At 41.2% G+C, this 14100-nt stretch overlaps 1 protein-coding gene across 2 annotated transcripts in view; it reads left to right on the top strand.

The window, feature by feature from the left end:
- The window catches only part of LOC138619173 (transcription factor SOX-6-like), a 118075-nt gene that overhangs the window by 10860 nt on the left and 93115 nt on the right, over positions 1-14100 (top strand). For both annotated transcript variants that reach the window (XM_069695465.1, XM_069695466.1), the window contains exon 2: positions 7217-7286. The gene's annotated coding sequence lies outside the window, so the exon portion shown is untranslated. The remainder of the gene's footprint in view (positions 1-7216; positions 7287-14100) is intronic.

Here is a 14100-nt window from a genome sequence, read left to right on the forward strand (position 1 = left end):
TTGGATTAGCAGAAGTGTGGTGTGTGGTGTTCAGTGATGACGGGGTGTGCAGAGGAGTGGCGCTGGCTCGGGTATCGAGCTGACTGGGCTCAGACCTCAGGTTTCCTCCACGTAGTCCAGCGCAGTCAGACAGACAGCGGCACCGTGGCCCGCTGACATTTGTGCAAGAGTTTCACACACAAGAATACACACGATATGCTTCATGGTAGCAGCACTGTGTGTGAGCCACGTGAAAAGAAATACACGCACTTAATGGACCCCACCTGTTCTTTGTGGGTGCAAATTAGTATTATTGATCAGTCTGAGATGACTCAATACTGGAAACAACCAATCAGGTCAACTGCACTACTATATTGTTCGTGGTAGTTAAGTTGTCTTGACTGGCAGCCGGTGTGTAACCAAATAAAATGGCCTTTTACCACGGTCCCTCAAGTCAATGGTTCCTGCCATTGCAGGAGGGAAAACTGCTGCCTCAGCAAGCTGTTTAGTCTCATTCTTAAAGAGCTTACACTGTGTCTCCCTGTTAAATATGGGAAACATACGTAGGCTGGCCTGTTATGTCAAATGTTATTGCTGGAGACCTTCCATAGGAAAAATCTCATTTGCTTTGTAAAGCACTGTAGTGAAAAGGAGCTTATGTCATAAAGACGCTATTGTGGCTGTTGTGGGGCCCGCCATGTGTCTGTGTGCGTGTGTGTGTGTGTGTGTGTGTGTGTGTGTGTGTGTGTGTGTGTGTGTGTGTGTGTGTGTGTGTGTGTGTGTGTGTGTGTGTGTGTGTGGCTCTGTCTTTAAGTGTCACTACTTTGACCTGCACACTATGGATCTCACGTGTGTTTTGCTCACATTTGTGCAGGTTTGAAATGGACCTGTGCCGTTTGTTCATGATGCATATAAGGCGAGTTAAGAGGTGTCCCTTTGTGCTCAAGATTTACGAATGACAGCCGCTATTGTAGTCACCACAAACGGTGACATATTTTTCCTGCCTGCCTCTCTTTGATTTTATGTGTTCTTTGTAATTGTGCAGCTCCATGACATTTGCTAGAGGACAAGGTACAATATAATAATGGTGATGATGGAGGGAGTCATGGTGTGTTTCAGCTTGAAGAGAAGAAAATATTCACCCAATCTGCATGATGTAACACAAACATTTACATTTGAAAATAATGACTTGCCAAAGTTTATAATAGTTTAAAAACATTTCTTGTGACTGTTAACCTAATACAAATGTGTTGAAGTCCTCTTTCACATGGGAAGTTGTTTCTGCTGCACACAGGCTTTTACTGGGACAGTGCAAGTAAAAAAAAAAAAAAAAGATCTTTGATGATGAACAACCCCACACATAGAAGATGGACACAAAATGGACACAAAATGGACACAAAATGTGAATAGTATCATAAAATTACAAAAATGAGTGGAAATCAGATTAATATCTGTTCGGCGTGAAATCTTGGATTGAACTTTACAGACCCCAAGCAGGCAAGAAGTCTGTCTCAGTTATAGAAACAAACAGTGGGAAAAAAAGTTAAGGAAAAATACTTAAACCTAATAAATGTTTACAACATGCTGAAGGTTTTTAAATGTAACAAGTAGGAGCAGTAATAGATGGGGCAGTATGGATCTGGCAGATGAGATAAATTGTATGTTTGATTTCTCTTATGAATACAAATTGCAGATATACAGGGGAAGAAAAGATTGGAATAAAACTGGATATTTATTGCCGCCACAGTTTTTTCAATTGTTATTTTTTAACCGTTCCTGACGACCACCTCCTCCATCCAACAAGTCTCCTCTCGCATTCAGCTTCTTCATGTTTTACAGAGCAACAGATTTGTGCGCTGTCCTCTAAATCATTTCCCTCTCTCGCAGATTGCTCCCTGCTGGAATATTGGCCTGACAGACCTTTTTCTTTTTTAACTCCCTCTACTTCCCCAGTGGACTCATTTACATTTATGCACGCAACAATTAATTACAGGCTGGCGCTGGCCTTGTAAATTAGAAGGAGCCGAGGTCGCCCTCATTAATTGCCCCTGACAGTTAAAGCCTTGTTTGGGTCGTGACAAGGTTGACTTTCGGCTGGGACAGTGGAAGCTTAGCAGAGGTTGGCTTGTCTTCATACATCTGATATCACTTTGCAGCAAATGAAGAAATTGACTTTCTTGAAGAATATGTTATTTTGTACTATAGTTTTTCTCTTTCTTCCTTTGGACACAACATGGTCTTGCACCTTTTATGTTCTTGGCAGCCATAGGTCATCATTCCAGGCCTTGCGTTTTTGTCTTTAGCGTACCACCTTCTGTGTTTTTTGGGGTCTTTCATCCAAAGGCTTGTGGAGTTTTTTTTTTCTATAGACCCAGGAGTCAGGCAGGCAACTTCTCACGGTGTTGGCCTTTTCATACGAAGACGCTCCAACTTTTTCCGCTCCTTCCTTCACAAGGAGCGCCTTTCTTCTCTGTCACGCAGCGATGTGTTTGTGCATACCTCACCGGCTTGACAAAAGAAGGGAGAGATCCTATTCACTTTTGCCTTTGACATTCGTCTCTTGTTTTTACAATCTTTCCAAAGCGCACTGTTTGCACAGTGGGGCAGGCTTTGTCTTGAAGGAGTGGGACAATGGTGAGCACCATAATGTAATCTCCTAAGGGTAGCGAGCAGAGGGGTGAGGTTCAGATGTATGTGCTGGCGCTTGCCTTGCCATCCCTCTCCGTCCCTCCCACCCCTTACCTTAGCAATATTTCATGTTAAGAGTGACTTGGTAGAGAATGCATTTTGTCACTTAAGCTTCTGTAATGTTCACCTCTGTGTTTTGTGACGGGAACACAAAAGCTTTTCACTCATGCAAACATCCCTTTATCTTGTTCCACGTTTTAAAAGTATTCTATAGCAGTTTGACCACCCACATGCATATCCTCAACCCCATCTTTTTTACTGACATAATCAGGAAACATTATCTTTCCCTCACCTTAACCAAGTATTTTAGCAGCCTAAACTCCGGATGCAGACGTCAACTCCCAGTGTCAAAGTCCAAAAATCTTTTTTTACACCGAACCAATCACCTTACTATCTCTGTACTGTGTAAAGAGCTCAGTATACTTCAAACAATTGTCGTACATTTTTCAAACCAACCAGACAATCCCGCCCACTTCACGTCTTAAATAGTCTGGCGCACAGAGTTTAGGGGACAGTTCCTTTGTTTGATGAGAACAGCAACGCTTTCATCTTTAGACATGCTCAGGACACATGTTGTATGATTTAGTTTGCTTCAAACATGTAACTAAGAAACTAAGTTCAAGGTGCAAGGCTTGGCCAAAATCCTCAGCAGTTTGACGCTATATAAGTCCCAGTTTCAAAGTGTGAAATACAGTGAATTAAAAGCTTAATAAGATGCTTGCTTGCAGATCCAACGTGAAACACAGAGAAATAATTACAGAACAGTATGAAGCTCGTACAACATGACCAGCGGTCCTCCAAGAGTCCACGTGTGCTATAAGCTCATCATTTATCGGTCAAGTGAGCCTCATTTTGGTTTAATTGCCCATATGATTGGTTGGAACCATACTCGGTTTCCTATGGTGCAGACATGGAAGTGGCAGCACAGAACCTCATGCAGTGCTAAGCTCATTGAGAGAGCTTCTGTCTCATAGAGTTCCATTGTTCTTACTCCAGTGTGTCTGCGTCTGCACAAGTGGCATTGACAGCTGCAACAAGACAACATTTTGGACTGTGCATATTTTGTTGCGTGAATGCGTGCATTCATTGTGCAGGTGCAAGCCTCGCTGTGAAGATAATACAGTGCATCATCTTGATATTACCCACCTCTTTTCTTACAATCTATAATGCTGTGATGTCACAGCTTACATTTTCCAAAGGCAAATCTCGGGCCTTTCACTTTGCTGCCGTACGTTTTTTTTTTTTTCCAGACAGGTGCTTTTTTATTTTTTATTTTTTGCAGCTGGCTCAACTGTAGGGAGACATGTGCCATTTTACAGCTGTTGGACAGTAGGCCAAAAAGGTAGCTGTTACTTCCTGCAGTTGTCAGGAGGAGCCTAAAATGGCTTTATAGCCTGGTTCTCCTATGTCAGGTCCCCCTCTCAGAAGTGACTGAGAAGAGCAATGGTTGGGCATGTGACAGTGTGGGAACAGAGCAAAAGAAACACAACAAAATTGACTTGGTGTCTGAAACAGTGTGTCAGCTGGTCTGAATGTTTCTGTTTGAGCGGTGACTAGGACGACTAGTTTCCAACAAGCCGAATGTGGTGCAAAGAGGAGGTTTGTGAGGGACAATGTGGGACACATTAGCAATTGTGAGAGGTAGTTGAAAATGTTGATATGTCCATCGAACTTAAACACACAATGCCGGTTACAGCTTAGGCCTTTAGCATGTGAAAGACAAAACAAATATATCTTATTTGAATGCAACTTTCTGAACTCCCACACTAAGTAAATAAAAAAAAAACATAAAATGAAGTTGAAGTTTCACAGTAAATGGTCTTATGTGATGCCAGCTTCACTACGGCAGTTTGCTGACCTGTATCATTGTCTTCGCTGCTTCATTCATAGCCTTTGGAAAAAGCCACATATTAGAAAAGTGTCTGTCCTCCAGTGTTTAGGGACACAGGACAATGGAAAACCATACTGTTCTGTCCCACATAAAGTCACAAAAATTGTTGAATTGTTTCTCTGTATAATGTAAATTTTTCTGTAAGGACTTTGGTGTGTTAAGTGCCATGAAATAACCTCTGTTGTGATTTGGCGCTATACAAATACAATTGAATTGAATTGAAATTGAATTGAAATAACTCAGTGACACAGTCCATCTACTTTTAGAATACTGACTTAAAAAAAAATAATTGTATTACTCTTCAGGCCTCTGTAATTCCATCGGCAAAGATTACAATCCTGATATTGGAATGAAATATTTTCTGATACCAGAGGCAAGATTTGGCAAAATCACATATTTCAATAGATTGCGCTAAATTGTTTGTATCTCCTGCAAAAATGCCTGTATTAATTAACAGTGATTTCTTTACAGTGTTACATCAGAAAAAAAGGCAACATTAGGCTACATATGTCAAACAAAATGTTTAGAGCTTGCTTTCTTATCTAGTTATGCTGTAATCACTAATGTGACTTGTAAAAAAAGCATAACATGATCATATTGTGACGATATGACTCCACTTCAGGCCAAAAGATGAATACTGAGGATAATACTTCGAATTTTATTTGTACAGATTGAAAGTCTACATGGGCAGGTATTAAAAAATTATACTCAAAAACTCAACTAACACACCTTCAGTGACACAGTACCAGTCCTGCACACTGCTTTTACAGCAGTTACAGTTAATGGAGTTTTAAATGCGGTATTTACATATATGTACATGCCAGTTTTAAGCAGAAATGAACGGTCCATTTTGTAAAGAAAACATGCTCTCTGCATAAGGCCCTTGCTGAATGTGTGTGTGTGTGTGTGTGTGTGTGTGTGTGTGTGTGTGTGTGTGTGTGTGTGTGTGTGTGTGTGTGTGTGTGTGTGTGTGTGTGTGTGTGTGTGTGTGTGTGTGTGTGTGTGTGTGTGTGTGTGTGCTTCACGGCATATCTCCTCTACTGGGCAGCCAGCTGTCTCTCTGATTACCCAGCATCCTCCAGGTGTCGGATCTGCCATCTGCAGATGAGTGGCAGGGCGAGTGGAGGGAAGGAATGGAGGAGAGAGAGAGAGAGAGAGAGAGAGAGCGAGCGGTGGTTAAAGAGAAGGAGAGGAAACAGAATAACTGGTTCTGCAGACATCTGGAACATGTTCAGACGGGTCAGCAAGAGCCGCAGAGTGCGAACGGCGCTCAGGGGAATCCAACTCGCAGCCACTTGATTGAAAAGGTGGCTTTTTGAGTCTTTTGCTGTTCAACTTTTGTTGGGGAAAAACAGAAAAAAAGCTGCATCTTATAAAAATGTTCGCAGGGGTGTTTCATTGAAGTGTTTTTGCCGACTGTTTGTTATCATTATTATTATGAGAACTTCTTAGTGTACAAGCCTTTGAGTTGCTCTGGTCAGAATTGCCCTTAATTGTGCCCTGAGAGAAAAATGGATCCAAGAGATAATCATTTGGTTGATTAAAGACATGAATAAAAGATCATACATGCCCAGTGTTTGCTTTTTTTCTTCATTGTTCTCAATTAGCCTCAAATTGTGGAATCAAAGGCGCGTTTGTAATGCCCTCTTTGTACAACTTAGATGTTGTGTTAGGGCGCCGTCATGATGTATATGATGAAAAATGCGTCTATGGTGTGTTTCGTTGCTTGTCTTGTGTGAACAGATGCTCTATCTTTAAGTCTCCTCCTGTTCACTTCTTTCTTTCTTGAATTAGCGACCTCCTATTCTCAATTAGGACTATCTCCCATCTTCTCTCAATTTGGGGCCTTCACAGGGCGGTCCCATCCTTATCACGGTACCTTCAAAGCGCTCCGTCGGCAGTTTGACCTCTTTGATGTTGTTATTTGTTTTCTAGGACCCCAGGTTTAGCAAATGGCTGTTTGTAGTGTGCATGTGAGGCTATAATAAGGCTGACCCCAGGTTAGCTCTCCGAGTCGGAGTAGCCTGTTCAAACCATGCAGCCCAAGAATGGTGAGGTTCTTTTTTCTTGTTCTTGCTGGAATCAATTTTTGAAAGAAAATATCAGGCATCACTAACCATGTTAAGGCAGATTCCAGCCAATTTTTCTACTTCAAAGCTGTGTACAAGAATCACGCTGTTTGTCGTTTGTCCGGCTTTGCGTGGCTGAGTGTGTGCTGTTGTTTGTGCAGTGAAAGTGCTGTGAGAGAAATACACTGATCCTCTGTTGGCTCTGCTGTGGACTTCACACAGGACCTCTGTTCTGTCTTGAAACATCCGCTACAGAGGCCTCTCAGGTGGGCTAAGAGTGTTTACTGGGCTCCAAGAACAGCTTCCAATTCAAATTGTCATACTTCGTCAAACCCTCAGTTTGTTGGCCGGATGGCAAAAAATTTGGTCAGTGTTCATACAAATTTTCCTGATTTGGATTGCAACACAATCCTCCTGTCTAAGGTCAAATATTTAGTTTTTCTTGTCCTGGTTTTAACATGTTTGTGGCAAAATGTTATTATTTTTATAATTTGGGCCAACTTACCCTTTAAATTTATGGCAACAATGGCAAACGTAATTAATACTTATTTAAATCAAAGTAATACAATTTTTTTTCTTGTTTTTTCAGGTGACGTTCATGAATATTAAAGTCATCCACAAGTGAGAAGAGGGTGTTGGAGCTGAAGTCTCTTATTTCGGTAAGTTTCCCTCTTCGATGGATACTAATGACAACAAGTATTCCCTTGTACTGTAACACTGCCAGCTTCTTCGTGCTTTTGTGCCACTGTTTGGAACTTTGGATGATTGCTCCCATGAAAAGGCAGATAATAAGCTTTCACAGAGAGCACATTATTGTTTCGGTAGAGCAGAACAGAGCAACTCTTGCTGGTGTTTGAACACGGCACGTTTTGCACCAGCGGTTGTGATCGCTGAGTAGAGCGCTAAGTGTATATGTGTGTGTGCGTGTTAGTCCATGTTAATAAAACTGTATCTGACTCTGTGCAGTCCACAACCTCTCGCCCCTCCATCGGCACATACAGAACACTTTTGATTTGTTTCGCAGCAAATGCAGACCTCCACTCCGGGTAGTGTTCTGCCTTGTGCTCCCTCAATAGCTGCTTTCACTTGGGTGAAGAAAGGGGTCTTTTAAAGGCTCTCACAGGCATCACTCCAGGAACCTTTCAGTGCTGGGACCCTACAGTATGCCTTTTAATGGACTTTCTCTCTGTGAGCAATAAAGATTATATCTGAAGTCAAATAGTGCTGTAGGTAACACAAGCCTAAATTAAGCTGGTGAGGTCGCAGCAGCCGATCTCCATGGTTTCAGCAGAGGCAGGAGACATATGAAATGTACAGATGGGAGAGGATGGAGAAAAGAGTGATCTGACCATCTGGCTAATCCCCCTATTTAAGAATACTTAATAAGGCCCTCTCTAGTGGCCCTTGAGCCGTGTCACTGCTAGGTCAACAAGTGGCCTGTTTGATTCTCACTGGCATCTCCCTGCCAGAGAGTGGACATTAACGCTTCAGTGCTTTGTTGCGAGTGATAGTCTGTGTCTCGCTGGTTGGTTGGTTGAAGAGCTCAGTTTTAAAGACTTGATTTATGTCTCGTGGAAATTGTCACGTATCACAATCGAGAGCTGTGTTGTCAGGACTACATTAAGAGGTCACAAGATAATTCAATGCTGATGATGAATGGGATGGGTAAGCAGAATATAAAAAATATAAATGACTGAATAAATAAATATATAGACAGGAATATTTAATTTTTTTCAGAATTCCTTAACATGTTTTTTTCTTGTGAATTACTTAGTATTTTTTTATTTTTTTTTATTTTTTTTTACCTTTTAGTGCTCAGAAAAGTACCTGTAGTAATTAGATAAGGAATAATCTCTCATGGCTGAGCTGATCTGTGATAATGAGACCGCTGACAAAATGTTGCTATAATTATATAAAACTTTGTTTTATGGAGTCTTATGACAAAAAGGTCGGGAAAGACTTATCCGATGCAACAATGCATTAATGTTGCTGTTTGATGATCGATTTAAAGAAACTAAATTAATATAATTTATCGACAAACTGCCCTGCGTCTTAGGAACAGAATTGTGTCAAGTTTGGGGAAAACCGGACCATTTTTAATTCCACCAAACTCCAAATTTCATCACTTCATCTGGAAATTTTAAATGACATTATTGTGTCTTTTAACAAGCAATTTCTCTTCAAATCTAATAACGTAGCGGTAAGATGACAAGTGTACCCTCCTAACAAAATTACAGTCTTTATAGATTACCAATCCTGTCGTGACAGCAACAATTTATGGTATCTTTGTTTCAAAGCAGTTTGGAAGGAAGAGCATGCTGTGCACCAAAGGATCTGCAAAATCAAGGTCTGAATTTAGTGTAAACATCTAATCGCTTTAATTGGAAGAGCAGGAGTGCGTCTTTAACAACATCGGACAGTTTACAAAATTTCAGTACCCTCGGAGTGTGGAGAACGAGATTCAAATTTAGGAATTATTTTTTCGGGTTGACTGTCTGTAGGTCTGTCCTATTCCATGATGAAGTGATGACATTTAATATCCAAAATGTCAAAGGTCAGTTGTCCACTTTTATGGCCTTTATTTAATACGTTTACTGAGGAACAGAAGGGGAGATTGTGACCATATTTCACATCTGGTCAGTCACTGAATTGGTGACACTAATCCTGGGTGTCCACCTTGAAACTATGCTGATTGCATAGATCTCCTGTGTCAGATGTGTGTGAAGCAGCTACGTTTTAGAATTTGCAGGTTTTTTTTTGTAGCAACATGTATTTCAAGCATTGTTTTCTGTCACAGCTACAACTTTACGTTCTATTGGCTTTATTGGCCAAGTACGCGACTCTGGTTTTTGTTTCTCAATGGATTTACACACTACAGTACACTACATACAGTAGAACAAGAGTAACAAAACAAAGATTAACAAAGTCAAATCAGTTCCTTTGATATATCCCTAAAAATGCACTTAATACATTTTTATTAAAATCCCCTTCAAAGTCTTTGCCACATATATTACATGAGTCTTGACAAACATGGATGTAAACTGCAACTTGACGGTTTGGTGGAGGTATACAACTGGTAGGTGGTAATTCTAATAATTTGTGCATCCAAAATCTGTTTAGTCCTGGATTAGGAAAATAAGATCATCATTTATTTAGTCATACATTTACAGAATATATGCATGGCATGCTTTTTGATGTTCTCATCTCAGATGTGTACATTCATGCTGAACCTGGAAACCATAAATACAGCTGCAATGAAAAATATTTTTTGGGAGCCAATGCAGCCACTTTATACAACATGACAGCCCTATTTGTGGAGCTATGCTGTTACACATGGCTGCTGTAATAGCAGTCATTTGCAAAGAGTTAGAAAAGTGACCAGACAGCAAGCAGCCGTTGGGATGATTTGTGGTAAGCAAATGAGCTAATGAGCTAATGAGCCCACTGAGGTTACCTGTTTGGCTTCCCCCAAAACAATGTCCTTCTCTACTCCGTTCCTTTTTACTGCAGCTTTGTATGTGAACTTCACTGTTTTACAGTTAATAGGCAGCGTCTAACAAAATTTTGTGTCGTTTCTCAGTACTTAACCTTCTGTTAACAGTGAGCTATTATGTCCTCCTGATCTCAGACATTTAGTTAATTGATCTGATTTGTCCACATATATGAAATGTCCACTTAGGTCTACAGAGGACAGAATGCCTTGGAAGTCTGCTGAGAGGAAGTTATTTAGCAATAGGAAAAAAGAGGCGAACACTAGCAATCTGCACAGGCCATGCTTCAAGTTGGCGCATTCATCCATGCGTGCCAGCTCACCAGCACATCAGGACAAGTACATATGTTCCTGTGTTATGTATTTAGTTTTTTTTCAGGCTGGGTCTGTATCGATTTATTTGTGTTTGTGCTTGCATGCATGTTTTTGTTTTGCACACTCATGCCTCATCAACATCCCGTCTGAGGCCCATCTGGTTTGCTTTGAAGAGGCTCGTGGAGTTGCAGCGGCCGAGGCTTTAAGGCAGGGCCAAGCCAGCAGCAGTTCCTCCCCACTTACACATAAGTCCATGGTGCGAGGCCCATTGCCAGTAACAGTATAGACCGACCCTTGTGGCTACTTCCCAAACCACCCAAGCTCATACCCCACTTTCTCTCTTCTATTGCCCTTGAAATGGGGCCTGCTCTAAATATTATCTCCCCCTGTGCTTTATCCCTCCGTTTATCCCTAAGTCGGCAGAGAGAAGAAAGCAGCCGTGGGGCTGAGTCACTTTTTCCCCTCTTTTCTCCTCTCTCCAAAACCGCAGGCAGCGGCAGCGGCTTCCTGGAGATGAGCGCTTTTGTCTGTTGTGTGACCGCTGCGGCTTTAGGCAGATCCTCCTCTGATGAGGTAATGCACGAGCTAAATGAGCAGGCAGAGTGAGAAAGACGGGAGGTGTAGCAGGAGAGCAGCATCAGGATGGATCTCATTTTTAACTTTTGATTTGTCCATGGATTCATGCTTTCTCCCAGCAACACCCTGCTCCACATGGAGGCCATCACACACACATTCACACCTCCTTAGAGTGGGCCAATGTGACCAGTGATCAACTGGTGGCTGCTGATCATCTCCGCTACATAACTGTGGGTTGGGTCCCCGTTGCTTTGGAGAAAGCACATGATACACACACCCCAGGCCAAGAGAAAGAGTTGGCGGTGTTAGGAGCTGTAGTACACGAGGGATTGGCAAAACTCAAACTGGAGGAGAAATGGGAAAATGTTGAAGTGACGTGCGAGTAAATGTGCTTCTTGAGTTCTGTATTACACGGACACGGGACTCTGTTAGTAATTAGTCATTTTATTTAGTTCTTTTCTGCAACCTATTTTGATGAATAACAATAAAAAGTTTTTCTTTTTTGTTTCGTTCCATCCATAAAACAAGACAGTAAATCCAAAAACAAAACAAATGACCCCAACCTGAAAAGCTATAATTTTGATGCACTTCTTTTTGCTTATACATCTTTCTAAAAGCTAGACTTCACAATTGCAGATATAATTAGAATTGTTTCAAGAAGTTACAAAATCTTATCGTGTACACAGCAACATTTTGCATCAATATTTAACATTATTTAAAGTACAAATTTTGTCTTCAACTGTCCCAAAATAATGAAAATCTTGACGCAGTGTTTCAGTTGTTATTTTAGAAGTTCTTCATAGATTTAAAAAAACAAAACAAAAAAAACACATAAAAGGTTTTATGTGATTTTATGTGAAAGAGTCCATTCAGCTTTCACAACTGGCAGTAAAAATGTTGGACAGAAACCCAGCTTGTGTGTGTCCTGCGAATGTGTTTCAAAAGTCTGCTCCTGTAGGGGTGTAATGTGTGCTCTTGATCTTTTTGTCCTCATTTCTTTGGTGACAACTCTTATCTGCTTGGACCTCACGCCTCGTGTTGAGGAATGCCACCACACTCGCTGACATTCAGGATAATTGCTTCCTGTTTTAACTGTCATGGGTCCTGCAGGTTAAAGGCCGGGGTCAATCTCAGCTGTTGTGCTCTGGGCTACAGGGGACACCACCTGGTCCTTAGATCACGGTGATCCAGCATATTATTCTTTCCAAACAATATGCTTCCTCACCTTTTTACATTCTTTAACATGTTGTAGCTGGAAGGCGGTCTTTTTTTCAGCTCTTTGGCTTCCTTCAACACTTCATTAAAAACAGTGGGGTTTTAAGTAGCCTGTGTTTGAATGGAGTGCCGAATGTGTAGGCGAGAGGACGAGAGTTCAATTCAATTCAATTCAATTTTATTCATATTGCGCCAAATCACAACACAGGTTATTTCATAGCACTTAACACATTAAAGTCCTTACAGCAAGACATTACAATATTATACAGATAAACCCAACAATTCAACAATTCCCACATAAGCTAGGAGGGAAAAAACTCCTCTTTAAGGGAGAAAAACCTCCAACAGAGGGAAGAAAAACTTCCTCTTAACAGGAAGAAACCTCTGACAGAACCAGGCTCAAGGGTGGGCGGCCATCTGCCTTGACTGGTTGGGGTGAGAGGAGAGCAGAGAGAGAAAAGGACAGCATAGAGATACAAGAGAAGAACTGTTGGTGGAGACGACAAGCGCAGGGCAGAGACATGCAGCTCCATGGCGGGACATCTGCAAAAGAAAGAAGAGAAACTATGCGAGCGAGGGAACTGAATGGAGAGACAACAGATAATAAGCAAAAACTATGGGAGAGAAAAAGATGGTGAGGTATGAGTCAGTTAAAGAGTAGGAGGAAAGAAAAGAAGCTCAGTGTGTAACGAGGTCAGTCTAATCTTAAAGCCAGAGAGGGTTTCTGCCCCTCGATGGAGGATCGAGGATTTTCCTGATTGTATTAATATTACTTTGATGAAAGAAGACAGTTCTGGAGATTTGCTTTATATGGTGGCTAAAGGACAAATCCTCATCAAAGATGACTCCAAGGTTCCTCACAGTTTTGCTGGAGGCCAAGACAACGTCATCTAGAGCAACTAAGTGATTACAGAAAGAGTTTCTGAAGTGTTTAGGACCAAGTACAATAACTTCCGTTTTGTCTGAATTTAGAAGCAGGAGGTTTTTGGTCATCCAGGCCTTTAGACAGGCTTCAAGTTTTACTAACTGATTTGTTTCATCTGGTTTTATACAAAGATATAGCTGAGTGTCATCTGCATAACAATGGAAGTTTATGCAGTGCTTCCTGATGACATCTCCTAATGGAAGCATGTACAAAGTAAAAAGTATTGGGCCTAACACTGAGCCTTGTGGAACTCCATAACTAACTATGGAACTCCATAACTAACTAACTAGTTAGGATGCAAAGCACCAACTCTGCAACAATATTCCCCCTGCATATAACACCTGTTTGCATATAACACCAGACTTGTGTCGGCTTCTCATTTGTGAACACTATTTAACTGACCCTCAATGCAGCTCACTAACAAACCCCAACAACATTACATCCTCATAATTATAGTATTCTCATTACAGTAAAAATCCTGCGCCTCATTTTAAAGCTGCCATCAGCTAAAATTAACTGGCCTTGATGGCTGCTGATTGCATTCCTTCACTGGCCAACCTCCATTTTTAGTGATCCGATCATTTAAGTACATGCTAGCATAATTGAGGTCTCTTTCTTGATTAGATTTGCACCATCTTTTAACAAAGCCTGCTCGAACCTAATCCAATGAGCCCCTTTGTAGCAAGAGAGGAGGGATGACATCGCTCCTGGTTAGCTTCAGAATCAACCATGCCGTCGAGCAATTAGAGGCCACGCTGATAAAGAGGCCGGACAGCTGCAACTAATGACACAATGTTTCTCAAAGCTTGCAAGATAACAAGAAGTGAGCTGAGCAGTAATTTATACAATGGCTTGCATCTACTTTAGGCATGCAAACTTTTCAGAATCGGCTTACAAATGAGAATTTAAGTTCAAGGCATCGTTAACAAAATGTTTTTAATTAAGAATAAGT

The sequence above is a fragment of the Brachyistius frenatus genome, unplaced genomic scaffold (genome assembly GCF_029030835.1).
Source record: "Brachyistius frenatus isolate BFR_SWC_R1_liver_20210118 unplaced genomic scaffold, ASM2903083v1 Contig_19, whole genome shotgun sequence".
In the NCBI taxonomy this organism is placed as follows: Eukaryota; Metazoa; Chordata; class Actinopteri; family Embiotocidae; genus Brachyistius; species Brachyistius frenatus.